General features: G+C 41.4%; 1 protein-coding gene across 4 annotated transcripts in view; it reads right to left on the bottom strand.

The window, feature by feature from the left end:
• Positions 1 to 21268, bottom strand: part of LOC141575165 (uncharacterized) — a 188570-nt gene that overhangs the window by 69622 nt on the left and 97680 nt on the right. For 2 of the 4 annotated variants that reach the window (XM_074353798.1, XM_074353797.1), the window contains 5 exons: positions 16518 to 16577; positions 16165 to 16326; positions 15513 to 15636; positions 12829 to 13014; positions 10137 to 10360 (listed from right to left, as the gene is read on the bottom strand). The gene's annotated coding sequence lies outside the window, so the exon portion shown is untranslated. The remainder of the gene's footprint in view (positions 1 to 10136; positions 10361 to 12828; positions 13015 to 15512; positions 15637 to 16164; positions 16327 to 16517; positions 16578 to 21268) is intronic. The other 2 variants (XM_074353799.1, XM_074353800.1) reach the window with 1 other exon arrangement.

Below are 21268 nucleotides of genomic sequence, written 5' to 3'. Positions count from 1 at the left end.
TCTGCCTTGCCTTCACCTGTAATGTGCAGAAACCCTTCCCTACATCGCTAAATTCAAACGTATGCTTCATCCGTGTTTATGTTTGCACAGGACTCATTAAAGAACAAGGTGTCTGCAATAATTCCATCTCGGTTCCTTTCCAAATATACAGATTAGCCCAAATCAGTTCCAGAACAGACACAACTCATCAAATCCGCAATGAAACACACTGGATTAAGAACAAAATGCTTGTCCTAGTCCAGAAAACTACGGGTCCCTCTTTCTTCCTGTCATTATACAAACCCACCAGAACTCAATAATTTGCTGTCTGCTCATCTGGCAACCAAACTCAGAGAAGAGTCAACTCAGCAGAGTGCCCTACTGGGGAGAACACCCCGCAGCAGCACTGCGAGCTTCTTGCCCTCCCGCATGCTCTGCTGACCCTTAGCGTCCTCCGTGACCAGGCCAAAAGAGCTGTTCCCAACAGCTGCAAAGCCCCACACATTAAATAAAAGCATTTTATTTTAGACGATATGTTACATATATACCCATCTCTGAAAGCAGCTTTTCCAGAAGCTCAAATCTTCAACATTAATCTGCAAAGGCAATCCGGGTCCCCAAGGGAAAGCAAGTCTTAAGTCGATGCTAAGGCCTCCAAAGTCCTCTCCAGAACCATCAATCAAACTGCCTGCATGTCTGCAGCTGCAGGCGGCTACATGTCTGTTTTTAAAGCACCCCCCTCCTGCCTTCGTGTGCTACAATGTCCCTCTACGCCCTCCCATCTCAGGGTAAGAGCAGCCGCTGCAGAACCTTGCAGGGCAGCACTGACAGTACTGGACACAGAGGATCAGAGCTAAACTAAGCCTTCTGATGACACGAGCTTGTCACTCTGTCACTTTACAGATGAAGATATATATAGAGAGGTGGGGTGATCTTGCTCAAAGTCACACAGCTAATAAGTGGCAAAGTGTATAACTCTGCTCCTCCCTTCAGCGTGACGCCCCATCTGGGATGCTCACAGGGTTCTCTCGTGCCTGCCTGACCAGTCCTTTCCGGTCACTGATAACCCACCACAGGGTCTGTCCGCAGGCTGCCTTTTCAACATCTTTTCCCTCCAGTTTCTCAGGAAAAAGGCTGCTCCGGCCACTGTATGACTTCCGGCTCACCGAACCCTCCGTGCTCAGGCCAGTCATGCCTGTGTATCCGGCACCCTGCTCAGAGGCTCTTCCGTCCCTGCAGGTGGATTTTTCCACTCTCTGCAGGACACCCCCTCAAGGGAGCCTTCGTCTCGCCCTCAGCATGGCAGGTGTCCCAGGCCACATCCCGAGCTGCCCCATTAAGAATGCTTGTGCCCAGTTCTGCTAGTCAGACCAGCAGCTTCAGAGCCCAGGTTTATGCCCGGGTCACCAGGCAGAACTACTGCCCATCTCCCAGCCCCTACCCAGCAGGTCACCAGGAAGTCACAGTAGGTGCCCCACCCAATCCAGAAGGCTGTTCACTTGCCAGCACTGATGATGACTGCTTTCCAACCTTTGGTCAGTTTCAAACAAAATAGCAGCTTTCACTTTGAAGCGGAGGGTTTTCCCTTCTGCTGTCCATCCTTACCGGAAACATCAAGGGAAACCAAATCGCCTTTTCTCAAATCTATTCTGATGACCCATTTCCACCCACAATACTCACATACTCAAGAAGTTTGGGTCCACGTGGTTTTGTTTCCCTTACGCTAAGTGGCTCAAAAGACTTTGGGATTCTTTCTCTTTGGAGGGTATTTGTTTGTACTCAGTTTATCGGCTTTAATCTGTTTTTGTCTCTCTCGTCAGGGTCCGTGGCAGTTGCCACTTCTCTCTCCCTACAGCAGCCTCCCTCCCAACTTCTAATCTAGGAAATCAGCTGTGATGAGGGGCCCGGGGGAAGTCACAGAAGATGGATCTAAGGCACAGAGAGGCGACATAATTTGCCCGAGAAGATCAGCTTCAACCCCCAACAGTGTGTCACGTCCCTCTGTTTAACCCTTATGCTAAACTACTTAACTTTTAATAGATTATGGTTATAAACAGATGAGGTATCAAAATACATACAAGGACACACGTCAACTCTAAGATTTTCATTAACTCCACTATTTTGCTTCTATTTATTTTATTTGTATTAAAAGAATTAAGAACCTCTGCAGTCAATAGAGCAAAATGTTAATGGGTTTTAAATCCAGAATATAGAGGCGTAAGTGTATTACTCACACTTTTTTGTATATTCACAAGGTAAAATGATTTGAAGGTCTCTCTCCCCTGCCCCCTACCCACTACCGGCTCTCACCTGAACTCCCAGACCACACATCTAACAGCCTTTCATTTTACCCACAGCTGAACTCATCAGTTTTCCCGCAGAACTCCCTCTGCAGCTTCCCCTCCTCAGAGCACAGCAGGACCATCATTTACCGTATTAATCCACCCAAAAACCCTGGCCTTACTCCATCCTACCCACACAGACATCATTCATCCTTTCATTTTACCATCTAACATGACTTCAATCTGTTCGCTTTTTCCCACTGACCGTCCCACTTCTCAGGTGGAAGCCACAAATACTTCCCACATGGAATCATGAGTCTCCCAGTGGCCCCCCAGCCACTTTTCCCTACTTGACACAAATGGGATTCTGTCACTCCCATGCTTTTAAGACTCTTTTCAAACCCACTGTTCTTAGAAGAAACTCCAAGTTCTTCACCTGGTGAAGGTCTTTGCCATGAAACTATCAGCTCAGGGAGGGGAGGACCCGCCCTCTCCCCTCAGCCCCACCCTCTGGCAGAGCATCACCTCTGGAGGACCTGCTGAGCTACACAAGCCTGTATTTTAACCCTGGTCTTGAGTTCTTAGCAAACTGCTTCACTTATCCATACAAATCCAAGGTAGATTAGAAAGATGTTAGATATTTAACTAGACTTTTGATTTGGGGATTTTGCACTAGCAACCTGCAAGTACATGTTCTAATACTTCTGTCTTCTTAAAACCACACCCAGATTTTAGTGGTATCTGTGGAATGCTTTCAGAATAAAAGGAACTGTACTTTCACAGACTTTATGTTTTATAATATGAACAACCTGGACAGGGTCACGAATAGAACCGCCTAAAAAGTGACAGAAGACGGGTTAGAGGCATAAAGCAACAGGTCGCAAGGACAGTAAGAGAAAGTTGTTTCTCCAAATCCACCCTAAAAAGTGAAAGAACAGAAAATTCTGAATTTTGAAAGTAAAAGACTATCATATAAAAAATAAAATAATCCTCTTCATCAGGGTTTCAAGATCTGACTGCAGAATTTTGAGCAGGCCATACTGAATCCTAGCACAGAAAAATCAGATGGACTAGTGGTGAGTAAGTTGCAGGAAAACGGCAGTAAAACCTCCACTTGTAAGAGGACACACAACCACTTGTCGAAGGTGATTGTAAACCACATTCTGGAGAAATTCAGAAGATTCAGGTTCCACTTCCAGATGGTGATGACAAGGAAGAACCGCTTGGATGCACGCTTCTAACTGAGTCACCTGCATTCTAACACTGCAGGGGGAAAAGGAGGCCCTCAGTCAAGAGCAGAGATGTTCCTGTCATGTTTCGCAGGCCGCGCCTCGGGCACTCAGCACCCTGCAGCAGCCCGGCCCCAGGCGAGGACACGCAGCGTGGCCCCCCAAAGCAGGAAGGGCACTGTGCTTGAGAAAACCCACCCCTGATGTGGGCAAGAGGGGCTGGTGGGGTTGAGTGAACCTATAAATGCCCACAGAAACACACCTGCATTCATTCAAGTGATACAACCAAAAGTAGCTGGCTATTTTGCAAAATTTCAATTGTCAGTGGAAATTTTACCATTCCTTTCTGCTTGCCCCTGCACTCTGAGACAGGCTCAGGCTCTCTCACACCTGCAGGTCTGATGCAATATTTGTGAAGTCATTTTACTTTGCTGCGATTGTCCTCGCTTCCCGTATCACTCTGTCCTCTCTTAACACAGTCAGATGTCTCTCCCTGAGTTCCTTGCTCCTGCTCCTCAGATCCTGAGATAAAGGGCAAGTGAAGACACATGACCAGAAAAGGCACTGTGGACTTGAACAAAGTCCTCAGTGACCCCCTAGGTGAGTGCTGCCTACCTGTCAACTTCAGTTCTCAAGGTTCTGCCCAGGGTGACATCCAGCCAGGAGAGTGGCCCAGGCCAATTAAAAGCTGTGTGGCTTGGGTGCGGGGACAGGTGCAGGAGCTGTTTCTGGAGCCGGGCCCCTCCACACCTCTGCTCCCCTCTCTCCCTAGGCCCAGCTGCCAAGCCCCCAGCCTCCCTGATCTTCTGCATTTCTCTTCTACTCTACTCCAAACAATTTTCCTCTTCCTTTTTTCCCAAATTATCCCCATCTGGAGTGATTTTTCAATCACAGTATCTGAAAAAATTTCCTGCAGCCGAAAAAGAGGTCTCCAGAGGGCAATGCCCATACGCTGTTTCCTGAATAGAGCCCCAGGCTGGGGGGACCCTCACCAACACTCCTGGGGGCATTAGACATGTTGCGGGGTCAACCACCCTCAACAAGAGTTTGCTGAGACCCCAAGGCCCGCACAGCATCCCTGCTCACAAAAATGTAGTCAGCCCACTTATCAGTTATTAAGAAGCAAAAATACAAAATTGCTTATGTTTCTTACTAAAATTATTTATGAGATGGAAAAAGAAATTGTAATAGGAAAGAAGAAATCTGACTCCGTGTTGGATTTGTTCCTTTGGCTTTAATCCTTTGCCCTGTTTTCTAGGCTCAGACTAGTTAGCTCTACACCTTTTTTGAAAGAAAGTTGACTTTAGCCTGAAATATACAGGAGAGCCTATTCTCTGGGCTCTGATCTTTAAGGATGTTAGCTTTTCTGCACTTATGTAGAGAGTTTCAAGTTGCAAAATAAAGAATAACCTTATTTTTGTTGAAGGTTTTACAGGGGCACCATGATTTCACCCACATGGACAGCTGCAAGGACAAAGGACACCAAGGACAAACAATTCGTACAGCAAGAAGTTTGCAACAACCAACCACACCCCCTCCCCTTTGCAGTATAAAAGGAGCATGAATTCTGACTTGGGGAAGAGGGTTCTCCAGGAAATCAGTCTGACATCTTCTGGGTCTGCCAGCTTTTCAGATAAAGTCACTATTCCTTGCCCCAACACCTCATCTCCCAGTTTATTGGCCTGTCATGCGGCAAGTAGAATGAGTTTGGACTCGGTAACAAAATACATTGGAGTTAGTATGTCTCCACTTCTTCCTCATTTCCAATATGTAGCATGCACATCATTTATGATCTAGTGAAAATAATTCATCAAAGACAACAATAACAAGAAACTCACCTAGCTATCAACACTGAAGTCACAACCTATTAATTTTACATGCCATTTAACAACAAAACCAAAAAACTTAATATAAAGGCTTGATTCCATGGAAATAAAATTATTTCTAGCCCTACAAAACTTTTTCTTTTCTATTTTCTTTTGTTTTCATTATTGAAAGGAAAATAAAAATCAAATCATTTTATTTCACGTATTTTTGTTATAGCTACATATTTTAAATACTACAAAGAGATTTAAATTGCAACAAAAAAAGTTCACATATTAGTATAAATATATATATACAATCAATGGGGATTAGGAAAAGAATATACATTTACTAAAAACCCACTGCACATCCAGTCTTTTACAAGCATATCCTGGAATATAATCTCTATGATCCAGGGGTCCCCACCCCCATTCTCATTGCCAACTCCCTTAGTAATCAACTACCAAGGCACCAGCATAGAACCATGCAATCAGTATTTTAGGTATAAGTGAGGCAATTAGCTCATTCAATTCTAAAACAAAAACCCTAAAATAAATACTGAACTTATTTACAGATAAAGAATATTAGACACAAAAAAGTAAACTTTCTTCCTCAACTTCACGAAGCTATTAACTGGTAAAGGCAAGATTTGAACTCGTCTGCCTGATTCTAAAAACTAAGGTGGAAATCCCATTCCACTTATGATGGTCCAGCAGCACAAACTATCACCCTATCTTTGTTCAGATCAAGCCTTAGACAGCCTGAGACAGCACCCATTTCCTATGGAATTCGAGGGCAAATGATAAAATTAAGGGTTTTATATCCAGCAGTTTTCTTAGGTCTCATTTACATAAAGTGTCAGCAGGTCAGCAGAAAAACTCTGGGCAATGTGAGTGGGTCCAGAGCTTTTTGCTGATAAGAAACTCAATCTATCAGGATAGAGTGACATTCCCATGAGAGGCCACATGGACATAAACTAAAGGCAGCTGAGCAATGAAAACTAGCAAGACCCTGGAACTCAAGCAAGAAGGATACCTGCCATCCCACACCCATTTGCCTCTTCATCCATGTGGACACAATGTCAGGAGACCCAGGTTCTTGTCCAAGTTACAGCATCATGGATTCTCACCCATAAACAGTTACGATTCTATGCTGTCTTAAGTCCTTTCCAACTCAAATATGATGACACCAATATCTAAGCAGAATCTCTATGTCTCCACTTCCTCTCTTCTAGTAGGAGAATAAATCTATGGCCACAGAGAAATCCAATAAAAAACCATGCATGAAGCCAGGAGAAAGTCTGCTTAAGAGACTTTGCTCTCACGCTCAGTGAATGAAAACTCAGAAAAAGTGGTCCTTCTCCCTCAGGAATTGAGAGGTAGCCAGATGTGTGTGTGTGTGTGTAAATCAAATACAGTCAAGTCTGGGATGTGAACAGATTTTTTTATGTCACTGTCATTTCTAGGGAATGAGCCAACTTTTAAAGTAATTTGAATCTAGTGTTCTGAGAGAGTCTCAGGTTCTTTTGGTGGAGGAAGGGAAAGGAAAGGAGGAGAGGTAATGAAGCAAAGGAGTAAGTATACTGCTAGGGAAAGGCAAAACATTAATTTTGTTCCTACTGGCATAACATACAAATTAGGAACTGTCTTTCTCCCGATGTCTTGTCGAGCACTGAGTTGCAGAAGAAGCGACAGCCTATTTCTCACTGAGCTTGTGACTATACGTGACATCTTGTAGACAAAGATAATTTACCCTGAACAAATGCTAGCAGCAGGTTGTAATTCTCCTGTTTTGAGAGACAAGAAAACAGGAGTTCAAAGAGGGTAGATAACTTGATAAAAGTCAGAGGACCAGTAAAGAAGAGAGGATGAATTCAAACTCAGATCTGAATGCAGAGTCTCATCTTCCCACTCCCAGGGCTGGAAAATCCTTAACACACAGGCTCCCCAGCTCCCCTGCATTGTTCCTGGCACCAAGCATTTCCCATGGCAGAGGTCTCCAGTTCTCACAGACACAGCGCTCTGTGCAGCCAATGAGCTTCATCGGATCTTGATCACCTACCTGCCACGCCCACCAGGCTTCACCATACAGGCAGGAAAGCTGGCTTTCAAGTGCATACGAAGCCACCCCCTGTCTAACCTGGGTTCTGGGGCTTCTCCAGCCTAAAGGCAGCCATGAAACTGCTCACAGTTTGTACATGAGCCACACTACCTCTCTCCATCTGTCTCCCCACCTATACTACTTAGCTATGACCATTTTGAGAATCTTGGAAACAAATTTTTAAAAACACAAAAGAAAGGATTCTGTAACAAGTACTTAATACTTACAATTTTAAATGACAAATTACAAAGTGAGTATTTACAAACCGAATCTGCCTTCCTACGTGTCAGTTTGAACAGTTAAAATATATAATAGCAAAAAATTTTCACTTACAAAATTAACAAAAACATCAACAATAATCTGGAATAAACTCTAAAACAATGCCCATGTTTTACATGGAGAAAGTACAGGACTTTACTGAGTGGTAAAGTAAGAGGTGTGAATGTAGAGACATCAACATATTGTATGGAGGAAAGTAGTTTTGTAAAGATGTACGTTCTCCGAAATATAATTCAAAACTTACTAAAAAATCCCATGACAACTCTTATCTGTTTTTTTTTTTAACTTGAAAAAAGTATTTTAGAATTCTTCAGGAATAATAAAGTCATAATACTAGCCAAGAAAATTAGGGATGGAAAAAAGAATCAAAAAAAATCGCATTGTCAGATATTAAATAAATTTTTACAATATGTTAGATATAGCACTGGAATAAGAAAGTAAAATTGACAGAAATAAACCATGAGCTCAAAAAGAGACTCTAGTATACATAAGTAATTTTTACAGGTGGGATTTCAAATCAAAGAGCCAAGTATGAATTCAATAATTGTCTTGGGACAATCAGAGAATCACCTGGAAAAAACAAATTCTATTCCAGTCATAATGACAACAAGAAAAATTACAGATAGTGATGTAAATATTAGAAAGTACTAATAACAGCAAATATAACTCTTTGCTCATATTAATTCAACTTCTCCTCTCTATAACAAGTACTATTATCATCTCCATCTTAGAGATTAGAAAAACCTACAGAAGAGATATATACCATTATAAGAAAGTATTTCTAAGAATAAAATCAAGGATAAAACCCAAGGAGAAGACATTTACTATCTTAAGATTATTTTGGGCCACAACAAAAATAAACCTACTGAACAAAATGAAAGGCAAGATATGACAAGTAAAAGCTCTGTGATACATGTTGATGAAGACAAGGGGTTAATGTTCATAACATACAAAGAGCTGTCACAAAGCAACAAGAAGCTCCCTCACTTCAATGTGTGCAAAGGACAAAAGGGATCATTCACTTTTTAAAAGTCAGATGGCTAATGAGTGAAAAATGCTCAATACCTCTCTGGTCATCAAGTGAAAACTAAAACAAAGAAAAAGCACTTTTACTCATCATATTGGCAAATGTTTTTAAAAGATATTCTAGCTAGTGTCCATCTTTGAGAGAACAAACTGTTAGCGAACTTTTTGGAGGACGACATATCAATGGATATGCAAACTCTGAAAAACGTGTGTACACACACACTGAACTCCACTTTTAGGAATCGTTTCACTTAGAAAAAAAAATCAGTTCAAAAACATGTACTCATCAGAGCATTTACACAGCACTGTTTACAATGGTGGGAAGAAAAGCTGAAGTGAAATCATATCCAGCGATAGAGAATTGGTTACATAAGTTATTCTACATCTTTTCATTCCCCACAGGAGAAGGAATTTCTAGAGTCATTTGAAAGCAGCCTGTGATGTATGTAATTGTCACATCCAGGGACTGAATTTCCAGAAACCTTAACTAAAGGAATACTCATTCAAGGTCACAGGAATGTTTGTAAAAGAAGGATGCCAGTCAAACACCATTTCTGACAGTGGAAAATGGAGAAAACTTAAGTATCCACCATCAAGACAATGATGCCGTAAATCAAGGCGAGCTGTAGGCACTAAGGGGCCAGCGTTTCGGCGTGGTCCAAGGCCTTGTCCACAGTACTCTCCCACCGAAGGTGTCCTTGCACAAGAGACCAAACCTACATATCAGGAGAACCCTCTACTCTATCTGAAAGGACCGGGTGAGTCTGGAGTGGGAGGAAGTCTATGATATACCCCTGAGTGAATAAACAGAGCTGCAGAAAACATATAGTATGGCCTTATTTTTCAATAAAGCATATATACACACACATATAGATAGATTTCTGATATACGTGTATGTATGAATGTGTATATATATATGACACAGGCATAAAGGTCATGATATATATATACCACATTTTCAGCAGTTTTTACTCTCAGGAAAAAAGGGGAAGGGATGTAGGGGCCTTTCGGTACCACCACAGTTCTCTTTTCAGTACTTCAGTTAAGTATACTTGGAATTTCAAAGTTTATTTAAGTCCGAACTAAAATGGAAGATGCCTCCACAAGACAGAATGCTATACTGGTCATTAAAAATCATGCAAGGGGGGATAGAATATTGTAGAAAAACGTGAAATAAGCACAATGGAAAATGGAGGTCTCCACACAGAAAAAGGCACAGAGTGCTCGCTGGTTTTTATGACAGAGGAGATACACAATGATGAAAAGAACAGAAAATAGATGTTAAAGTGTTAATTATTAACTCTGAGTAGTGGGATCAGGATAGACCCTTTTGCCCCTTTTTTCAGACTTTTATATTAAATACACATTATTTTTCTTCTAAAAAAAGCATTTTTAGATGTCTAGTACCACACATTGAAAAAAATACACGAGTACTTACAGAAACAATAACTAGGAGACACGGCAGCAACGCCACACAATGTAGAACGGGCGATCCTGATTAAAACCACGCAGTTACATAAGGACCCACAAAGTGAGAGCACCTGCTGTAACAGGGCGTGGCCGCCTTCTATTTGCCAGTTGTGTCTTCAGGGCTGAGGCAGTTCTGAGCACGGCCACTGTCAGTGCTGGTGTCTGGATGGATGCCACTGGAGGTGAGGGCACCTGCAAGCCGAGAGGAAGAACAGAAATCATCCTCTGCTTTTTCTGTCTTGTTTCTCTGTTACTTTTAAAGAGAGGCATAAATAAGATAAACTAAATCTTCTCTACTAAAATTTCAGTAATGAAACCGTTTTCAAAGTGTTCACAACTTATATTCTGACTATAACTGTCTTTTCAACAAAGCATCATATTTATTAAATGTTAATTAACTCAGTTAATTAACTACCTGTTAAAACCTATTAAAGAACATGAAATGCACTACGTGAAAGCACCACGCCTGCAGTAACAACTTTAGCTGTCTTCACGGCAGTGCAGTCAGCCCTCACCATCCCGTAGCCCTGAGCTCCTGATGCTGGTAAGAGAACACGCTGCCGCCTCAGATGGAGAGAAACGGTGAAAGTGTTTTCTGAAATCTACAGCACTGACAAAACATAACTGACAAATCCCAGGCTCCTTTGAGGCTGTCATTTTATGTTTCTGATCAACACCCGTCAATGAGCAGAACCACCCCATTTCCGAGCCATGGGACTCACGTGGGAAGCAGTTTTGGAGAAATTTCCAGGTATAGAATGTAACAAACTATACATAGAACTCTGAAAAAATAAAAGATTCAATACCCTGATTTTGGAAGACACTCAAAATATTCTCCTAAGCCTTAGTAGCTGGAAAGGCTGGGCTTATCCTAAGCCACTTATTTATTTCACAGCCAGTGAGCATCTCCCACAAACCCTGTTTCCCTGTGTCTGCTGGGAGCCTCAGGCACACTCTTGCTGTCGATCATATAAGTCACAGGGCAGACGCGTGTGTCTCACTCCTGCAACCCTAACACAGGCCCACCTCCTAGCCTCACAGTTTGAACTTGGCCCCATTTTCTAACCTGCTTATTTGGTATCTGTTCTTCTGTAAGCTGCCTGAAATGGCTTTTGGAACAAGTCAGAAGAATGAGTGGGTAGAGAAATGGACAGTTGGACAGGTGAGAGGTGGGCAGACAGACAGAGAGACTCCAAGAAAAGGGGAACAAAGAAAATTCCCTATGCAGAACCCTCTTCTAGTCAGGGAAGAAAACCGCCACGGAGACGTGTGAAGAGGCAGGTGGCTTAGGGCTGTTTCCTGGATTCCATGAAAAGTCACACCAAGAGATGAGAGGGTAGAACTATAAATAATAAAAGAAAAATGCATGCATGCTTGAAAAATATATCTACAATATGTACTTTCTAAAGAATAGATTCAAATCAGCAGGGCCCAATAACACAATCCTTGGGTATTTACAGAAATGAGAATCCCATCTCCAAACCACAAGGCATCCCTTAGAAGCACTGAGAGTCTTCACGGGGCGGTCATAAAGCCGTAACCGCAAAAGCTATGCTCTCCTGCACTTACGAGGAAAGAGAAGCTGTGCTAGGGCTGCCCACGTGTGTCACTTACACCCCCCAGCACCTCTATGGGGGGGACGCCTAGCGAGCCCCGTCTCTGCAGGACAGAAAACTAGTCCGAGAGACGCTAAGCCGGCCTACCACTTCTCCATCTCACAGGACTGGTCATTCCAGAGCAGGACTCAAACTCGGACCCACGTTTGTTATCACGGTTCTACCGTGCTTTGTGTGCTTATTTTGTGTATAATACATTTGTTTCTGGCATGAAAGGACATTTTATAAATGATCGGTTGTCTTGCCTATCTCTTTAGCTCACAATCATTATATTTTTGAATTGTACTCTTTTCCCCTGGAGAAAGGAACGGAAAGAGCAGTGGTCAGAATGAGCTGGGGCTCCATTCTTTATCTGTTACCTCATCTCATCCAAGTCCCCAACCAGGGAGAAGGATCAAATGTCCTCTTCATCTTTTAAAGAGAGGTCTCCAGTGATGGTGACTTACTCAACTCCAAAACCAAGTCTGGTGGAAGGGCACATGCAGCAACCAGAGCAGTATCATGTATAGGAAGGTGAAAAGAGCTCAGGGGGTCAGCCTGATTTAATTTCAATCGAGAAAAGAATACCACAAACTAAAAATACTAGCATGCAATGGATTGGCTCTTTCGTGACATCTAGCAAGTTTCCACAGCCCATATGTAACATTATCGTGAACTAGTGAAAGGAAGAGTCCACAGATAGGGAAAATCAATGCCACAGGCAGGCTGAAACCCAGGCTGGAGGAAAGGAAGGGAAAGGGCATAATTAAGAAAAGGGGAAAGTCTGGGAAAAAGATATCATCACAAGGATTCTCAAGCATCATTCAGCAATCATAAAATCATTCATTCAAGAAAGAGTTACTTAGGTCTTATTTTGTGCAAGATTTTACAGAGGGCAAAGAAAGACCGCAGGGTCCATTGTAGCAGAAAGGGGCGGGGCTATAATACAGTTCTCATTCTGGTACCTTGCACAATTTTACTCAGTATAAAGGGAAAATATAAAGTAAAATAATAATATGTAAACTCTACACATGGATGAAATAAAATTAAAGAAGACCTAAATACCTGGACAGACACACCACGCACATTCCTGGATCAGATGACAGTGCTCTTGGAATGTCAGTGCTCCACAGAGCGATCCATATATTCAACGTGGTCTCGATCACAATCCCAGTGGGCTCCTCTGCAGTAACTGACTAGCTGCAGCTACAATTCATATGGGAATTCGAGGGTCTCAGTAACCAAAACGTACTTGAAAAAGAAGAACAACGTTAGAGGACTTGTAATTCTCAATTTCAAACCTTACAACTGTATCTCCAGGTGAGATTAGAGGCCATTTTAACTTATTACTGTGTTTATCCTTATTTTCTAAATACTCTACAACGAATATACCTGTTAGAATAAGAAAAATAAAAAGTAAGGTATTTTTTAAATCATGCACAACGATTCATTCATTGGGAAAAAAATTATTTTAAATATAAAGAGATAAACAAATATCTAGTGAAAAAGGACTACTTAAAAACAAGTGTGCATTTACATTTTTAAGAAATTGAAAACTGAAAAACACAAACACATCAAGTTTATATGGAGACAAATACAACATATCAACACTTATTTTCAAAAATTCTAATTGAACAATGAAAACTCAAGAAAGGGAATATCGTGATTGACAGCCAACTGCAAACACATGGAGAGCAAATGCTTAGAAATCACAGTTCCTTTAAATCTGCTACTAACTCAATAGGAGAGGAAATTTCTCCCTGAGGGGACAGTGGAATCCCATGCATAAGACAGGATACACAGTACAAACTGCCCTAGAATCTGGGGTGATTTTCTTAGAACAATTCTGAAGTTACAACATTGCTGAAAAACTATAAAAACACTGACAGACAGATAAAAACACACAGTCATATATATTATATAGAAACATATGAATTCTGCTCCCATATTACATAGAAATACAAACATATTTGTGCATTTATAGGCACTGATTACTTTATCTCAGATAGAATATTTCAACTAAAACAAAAAATCAATAATACACACCTCTTGTCAAATCTACTTGATAAGTTACTCTGCTATGTAACCATAATGTGTCTAAGATAGATCTAAAATTAGTGAAAAAGATCTTTGTATGGTTTCTTGAATTCTTCTCAAAATTCCAAGCTTAATTTTAAAATAGATCTGAGCAGTATTTCTATATTATCTTTGCCCTTGTGAAATGAACAACATAGTCTGTTGTCAAAATTCTGTCCTTACAATGATTCACAAGCACCGTATCCTCACAAAACTGCTGGACAGCAAGGCGCTATCCAGACACTGTGACCAAACAAATGAAACACAAGGAAGTCAGTGACACTATTCTGGAGGGCATATAATCTGTGTCAACAGCGGGTTTTTATTTGATTGGTTTGATTGGGTAGCAAGATGAAATCAATCAAGTACTTTCTTCTTTGAGCATGCTGTAAGTCATGACTCTTTTCAGTGTCATGAGCAGGAAAGAGTTAAGCATGACTTGATTAGGTCAAATAGCAACAATCATCACCGGAGAGTGAGTAATAAAGAAGTTAACTGATAGCAATACTTCTGCCTACATGAGACCTAAAATAAATCTACACTGATATCCGAAAGGAAAATGAGGAGATGAGGTCCCCAAAGAGAAAATAAACTAACAAGAAATCAAAAACGGAAACAGTTTTTCATTAACGATTCCAGGAAAGAGTGGAGCATGTTGGTGAAAAGCAAAGATGTTGGGGACAAACATGAGGGTCTGAACTCCCACAGCACTGGGTAGCTGTGACACTGATACGTCAGTGAAATTTTCTGCATCTCAGTCTCCTATCCATAAACTGGGGACAAAAACCGCACCCATCTCCTAGAACGGTCCTACGAATTAAGTTATTTTATATATAAAATTTTAAATAAAATCCCTCAGATTTTATATAATACCCCAAAAGCACAAGGAACAAAGAAAACAGAGATAAATTGGAGTTCATCAAAATTTAAAACTTTGCTTCAAAGGGCACCATCCAGAGAGTGAAAAACCAATACACAGGAGAAAATTTTTTCAAATCATTTATCTGATTAGGAATTTGTATCTCCAAATGAAAAAAAAAAAAAAAACCCTACAACTCAACAATAAAAAGGCAACTAAATTAAAAGGTGAATAAAGGATCTGAAAAGGTATTTTTTAAGGAAAATATACAAATGGCCAATAAGCACAATGAAACGATGTTCAATATCATTAGCTCTAAGGGAAATCAAGTCAAAACCACTAGAAGAAACCGCTTCACACCCACAACAATAGGTTATAATAATAAAAAAATATAACAAGCACTAATGAGGACACAGAGGAAGCGGAGCAGGCAGCAGTTGCTGGTGAGGACGTAACACAGCGTGGCCACTTTGGTAAACAGCCTGGCAGGTCCTCAGGGAGTTGAAAATTTGGTTTCTGAATGACCCAGCAATTCTGCTGTCTGGGCACACACGTAAGAGAACTGAAAACAAATGTCCACATAAAAATTCCTAAAGGAATTTTCTCGGAGACACTACTCATCACAGCCAAAAAGCAGAAACAACCCAAATGCCTATCACCTGATGAATGGGTAAACAGTGGGGCCCAGCCATACAGTGGAATATTATTCAGCAATAGCAAAGCATAGAATACTGACCCAGGCCACAACGTGGACAAACATTGAAAACGTTACTCAGTGTGAAAGAAGTCAGTCACAATAGACGGTTCCACTTACATGAAGTGACTCGATTTAAATGAAATGTCCAGTACAGGCAAATCCACAGAGAGAGAAGAGTGGCTCATTGGGGCTGGGGGAGGATGGTGAAGATGGAAATATCTGCTTATGCATACGGGGCTTCCTGTTGGGGGGAAGAAAATGTTCTAAGATTGACTGGGATGCACAATTCTGGGCATAGAGTAAAAACCGCTGTACATTTTAATGGGTGAATTTTATTAAAACTGTTAAGAATAAAAGCACCTCGGGCCAGTACCTTCCCATAGTAAATGCAAATTGCTAAATTTTATTACAGGAAGAAGAAACTGCCTTCAGCATGAAAGCAGGAGATCAGCAAATGTGAGTTAACCGAAATTGGACAAGAGCATTTCACTTGAAACAGTTGCTGAGTGTACACGAAATATTCAGAAATAGGAAAATTAGTTTCACATCATGAAGAAGCATTCTGCTTCAAATGCAGATCAAGGATTTGGCAAGCCCAGCTGCTAGAAATGACCAGAGAAGAAACCTGTTCTGTAAAACAAGCACCAGAGCCAGCAAGGAAGTGGTGATGAGGAAAGCAGGTGGCCGAAAATCTGGAACAGTTTGCTACAATTAATTTCTCCACTGAAAATTCAAAAATAAAATAAAAGTGATGTAATGCTCTGTTGACCTCACGTGAATGGGCTTCCTTCTGTTCTCGACTGTTCTGTAACCCCGATTGAGAGACTCTTGAGAATCAGCATGGCTCCTGGGAGTCCCCAAATGACTGCCAACCAGCACCCTGACCACCATCACATCTGCCAGGGTGGAATTGCAGAGAAGAGACCAACTTCTGAAAGGAAATGTTGTCAAGGGAAGAAAAGGCTGCAGTCAGTCCTGGGACAGAGGCCCTCTGAGCAGAGGCCAGAAGGCTTCAGGTGAACTGCAGTGGCTCTGGGGCAAGAAGGGACCACGGGGGAGCATATCTCAATTCTCTCCTCTCTCTCCCTCGGGTAGGAGAGATAAAGCCTGCATACTTCTCACCTGGAACTGTGGCATCTGGCTGGCAGAAGTCTTAACAGCACGGAATGATTATTCAAGGATCTGTGTAAAAAGTCAAGAAATCGAGAGGTAGTAGGGAGCCAACTCCACGAGCCTCTCAAATGCTCCCATATTTATTGTGTATAATCAAAGGAAAAATTCATCAACAGTTGTGAGATAGTAAGGAGGAACTTCGGGAAAGAAGGGATGAGGCAGAGATTGTAAAATCCACAATGAGTACAAAGGATTAATGTATCTTTAGGGAAGTCATGGGGTGAGGGGAACAAGATACATTTTTATATATGTGAATTACAAAGCAGACCACCAGACCAGTCAGGTCCTTGTTTTGGGGATAATAGACTATCAAACAGCACACAAGCCCAGCGTTTATTGCTGAGGGCCACGGTCCTTGCTTTGCAACCAGCAGAGTGCTATCTAAAACCTCAACTATGCAAGCAAAGCATTGTCTCTGCTTTTTAAGGCAAGGAGACTGGTGTGAGGATGCACAGGCACTTGCTTGTAAAGCAATTTCTAACCATATTTTTTTCTTATCAAAGTTCACAGCCGGCTGGTGTGTGCTACAGTTTGTTAAACCAATCATGGGCTTTCACATGGAACCATTATGAAGGACACCCTAGGATGACAAATCCTGCCTCTGGGTCTTTTCCTGCCATCTTCAGCCACTCTAGCAGGGTCTAGGCACATCCGTGAATAACGATCCTACAGAACCACCCACACTCTTAAATACTGGTGCTTGAAAATTAATTTTAGCTCTACACAACTTACCGTAGAAAAGTTTCAGAAATAAAAGATATGATATCCCTTTTATATCTCATCATATTACTGATTTTTCTGATTGCTCTAAGCTGCTTCTACTTGGTAAAGCACATAATTCTACAGATGAACTCAGTAATTTCCATTGGGCATATCTATCCATTTTGGGCCCGCTAACTACTATTGGTCAAATATCGATACACTTAATTGATTTATTTGTTTATCAATTTCAGCCGGGACGAGAGGGAGTGTCACTCTTTTCCTCAGCCCACCCTCAACACTTTTCTCATCAACTCAGGACTCCTGAAAACAAAACAAATTATTTGTTTCCCTTCTACTCTTTCCACAAACACAACAGGAAACATCAGCCTGGAGAAAGAATTCAACACAAATGTTAAAACAAAAATCTACAAACCTGCAGCAACTCCATCTCCGAATCATGATACACAATGAAATGAGAGTAAGTGTGTCAGGCACAAAGCAGGCGTGAGCCTGACCACCTCATTTCTATTCTTCAAAGGAAGGAAGGTTTTTGTATTTTTTTATCATTCTTTGTCATTGTTTCTGATTATGCCAAAAAATATTTTATGAAATAATTATGCACTTCAATAACAGATTTTTATTCTATCAAGTATAGATGGCATTCAGAGGGGATAGGAAAACCCAGCTCTGTAAAAAATGCAAAATTTCTTCCCCTGTTAAGAACACGTATACAAAATGCCACAGAGAATTCAAATTCTTGTGGAGAGGAGCAAAAGCCACAGAACAAAAGCAAAGTCATTACAATGAGTCAATTCAAAATTCACTGGACAAACATGCTTAATGCATTCAAAGAATTTTAAAGGCACACTGCAAACCATTCACTTAATGATCTACAGGCTATAGGAAGCATTTCCCTCTTTAAAAGACAACAGAAATCAATAGGGTGCCCCAACAAACAAGGACCAAAGAACAATCAGGTTTTTAACGGTTCTCATAAATCAGCATGTTCTAAACATCAAAATCCAGAAATTTTAAACATTCATTCAAACCACAATGAAAAAAGCATTCCAAAAAAAAAAAAAAACAAAAACAAAGAAACTAAGCACACAGATCATGTACATAGATTAATAAGCATGTCTTGTACAGCTGGAAGAAAGTACAGGCTATAGCCTTTTACTTGAAAAATAAAACTACTTTTAAAGATAACTGCTAAAACACATTTCACCATTCATGTTGCCTTCAAAAATCTGAGGCACTTGTATCTGATCAGAAAAGCAATTCTGAGTAATAGTATGTTACAATTCAGCGCCAGTTTGCTTTAGAAGGAAAAAGAAAAGCTACTGTTCCTCAAATCCTGCACAAGTGTAGTGCCTCAAGGCCTCTTTCTCCTCCCGTTTTCTAAGCTCATGCTCCCCAACCCTTCTGAAACAAGTATGACAACCTCTTATTTCCAATATGCCAAATGACAAAAGAATATCAATTTATTTGTGTAAATATATGCCTACACCTTGAACTTGAGGAGAAAGGTATCAGAAGTCTATATGGAACTTATTTCTACCTTCCTGAAATCACACACACAAACGTTCACACAGAAACAGACACATACCTCCTGGATTACTGGACACTTCACAAGCTTAGGAATTCCAACTTCTAGAAGATAACTTTGTAGTTAGTTTAAAATACAATTCTGTCAGCTTTTGAAAGCCTTGATCATCTGCTAAACCATCCAAATATCAAAGAGACCCAATTAGCCTTCTCTGTAGAATGTAATTTCCATTGATGGCAAAACAGACCCTAAGAAGTACTGGATCAAAGACTCGTGTTTATCACTACCTATGATCGTTTTTAAGCACATTAACAGATTCAGAAATGTATCTCAACAACATTTATTCTTATTGAAATAGCATACGTGTTCAATTGTCTATACAGAGACTAGGTCCCATGATGGTGTTTAAGATCTATTTTGTGTATTGCAATATTTATTTTCAAGTGTAGACAAGGAGGGTGTGTATTACTCAGTTGTAGAGCACCTACTTAGCATGCACAATGTCCTGGCTTCAATCCCCAGTACCTCCAAAAAAATAAATAAAAATAAGTGCATATTTAAAAATAAGAATAAAGTTATAAAAAAATACAGACTAAAAACCACTGCAATCTAGCTGCTACAATTATACTAAAAAAACAAGGGTTTCTATCAAACACTGACTAAATGCCAATCACAGAGACAAACACAAATCACACCTGACAACCATCACGTGTGATTCTCAGCTAACCTACTAAGTAAACACGGATGAGAAACCCGGCACTGCGGATGAGGAGACGGATCTCGGAAGAGCCATGGACGCTGACCGTCCTGCTCCCCGCGACAACACGTCAGCCCAGGGCAAGCGCTGACAGAGCTGCTCTGAGGGGACACCCAGCTGCATGGAGCCTTGGGGCACTGGGGAGTCCCAGAAAACACTAAAAATTGTTCAGTGAAAAACCAGCTCAAATATATTACATTGTGCCGCATCCTTTAAACAGGGAACATGACTGAGACATTTTGATGCCTCCGTGTCCTTTCCGCCATCATCAATTATTTGCCCTCTCAGCGTGACCAGTGATGAACTGGACCCCATATGAAGTGCACTCAGATGGCAGAGTTTTTAAAGCTGTATTATGAAGTTTGTAAGACTCTGTCTATGCCTCACACAGGCGGTCATCCATCACTTCTCACCGGTATGGACGTACCACCTGAAATCACTCCTTTCTCCTTTTTAAAATCCCTTCATCTAATCCAGACTTTTCAACAGCAAAGCAGCAGCTCAACCACAGACAGTGGACAGCTTCTCACCAAATGGACTCGAACAGCCCATCGGACTACCTGGAAGCCCTTTTCTTCTATTAAACCCACTTCCGGGTACTTCATCATTTTCTGATTGGTGGAATAGGCCACCGACTGGCCTACTCAGAGAGCTCCCAGCCTCACATCCGAGGATGGGAGAGGGCCCTGCTCTTGGGAGAAATCAGTGAGGAAGGCCGACATCCTCCAGCCAGGTCTGCACGGGTAGAAGTGCGACAGTGTGCTCAGAAATTATACCGTTAGCATCCCTGGGCTCCAATGGACTGGTTTCACATTAACCAAACTCATGACACACTGATGCAAGAAAACCAGAAACTTATTAATGTAACAGAAGAAGTGAAACTATAAACCAGACTGAAATATCAGAGTTCAAACATGCGTACATTTTTTCCTCCACAGCCCAAACACGGGCAGGCAGTCACATGGCAACCATGGACAGAAGCATAGCAGGAAGGATTTCTAGATTAACTCAATGGACTAAATTTCTGTTATACCAACAGATCTACTGCCTAGAAAATAATTAACGCTAATCACAGTGCACACTTCGTGGACAGTGGCCGAGACATGACAGTGAGCACCTGTGTAACTCTCCTTTCCCTGTCCTTTCTGGGCTAACTGATGCAAAGTGGTACAAAGATTCAGGGATGCAGATACCTCTAAACACCCAAAGCCCATCTCTGGGGGCCTCAAAACCAGACAGCCAGGGTTTAAATACCAGCTCTGCCACTTACTAGCTCTGTGACCTTGGCCAACTTACTTACCCTCTCCGTGCCGAAATTTCCACACTGTAAAACTGGGATAACAATCAATCCTTCCTTACTCACTTGTTGAGAAGATTGAAGGATTCATTTCTGTAAAACTCTCAGAAAAGAATGTAGCACATTTTTGTTGTTCAACAAATGTCAACTTAATATAAAAGTGATTTACATGTTTCCCTTCTAATAATATTATGTGTTTCCTGGCTAGTATAAGTCCCAAAGAAAATCCTTATTTCTCCTTTTATAAACTCTTGGGGAGCACCTTCCCATTCCATCCCACCACCTGTTTAAACTAGGGAGGTGATGCCTCCTCCCCACTCCTCTGGGCCATGGAGAGTGCTTCTCCCTTCATACCCCTGGCCGCTGGATCACAGCTAGCCCTCGTCACACTAACAGGG

Source organism: Camelus bactrianus, chromosome 26, assembly GCF_048773025.1.
Source record: "Camelus bactrianus isolate YW-2024 breed Bactrian camel chromosome 26, ASM4877302v1, whole genome shotgun sequence".
Taxonomy (NCBI): Eukaryota; Metazoa; Chordata; class Mammalia; order Artiodactyla; family Camelidae; genus Camelus; species Camelus bactrianus.
The sequence above is the reverse complement of the archived record's forward strand: the minus strand, read 5'-3'. Positions and strand labels throughout refer to the sequence as shown.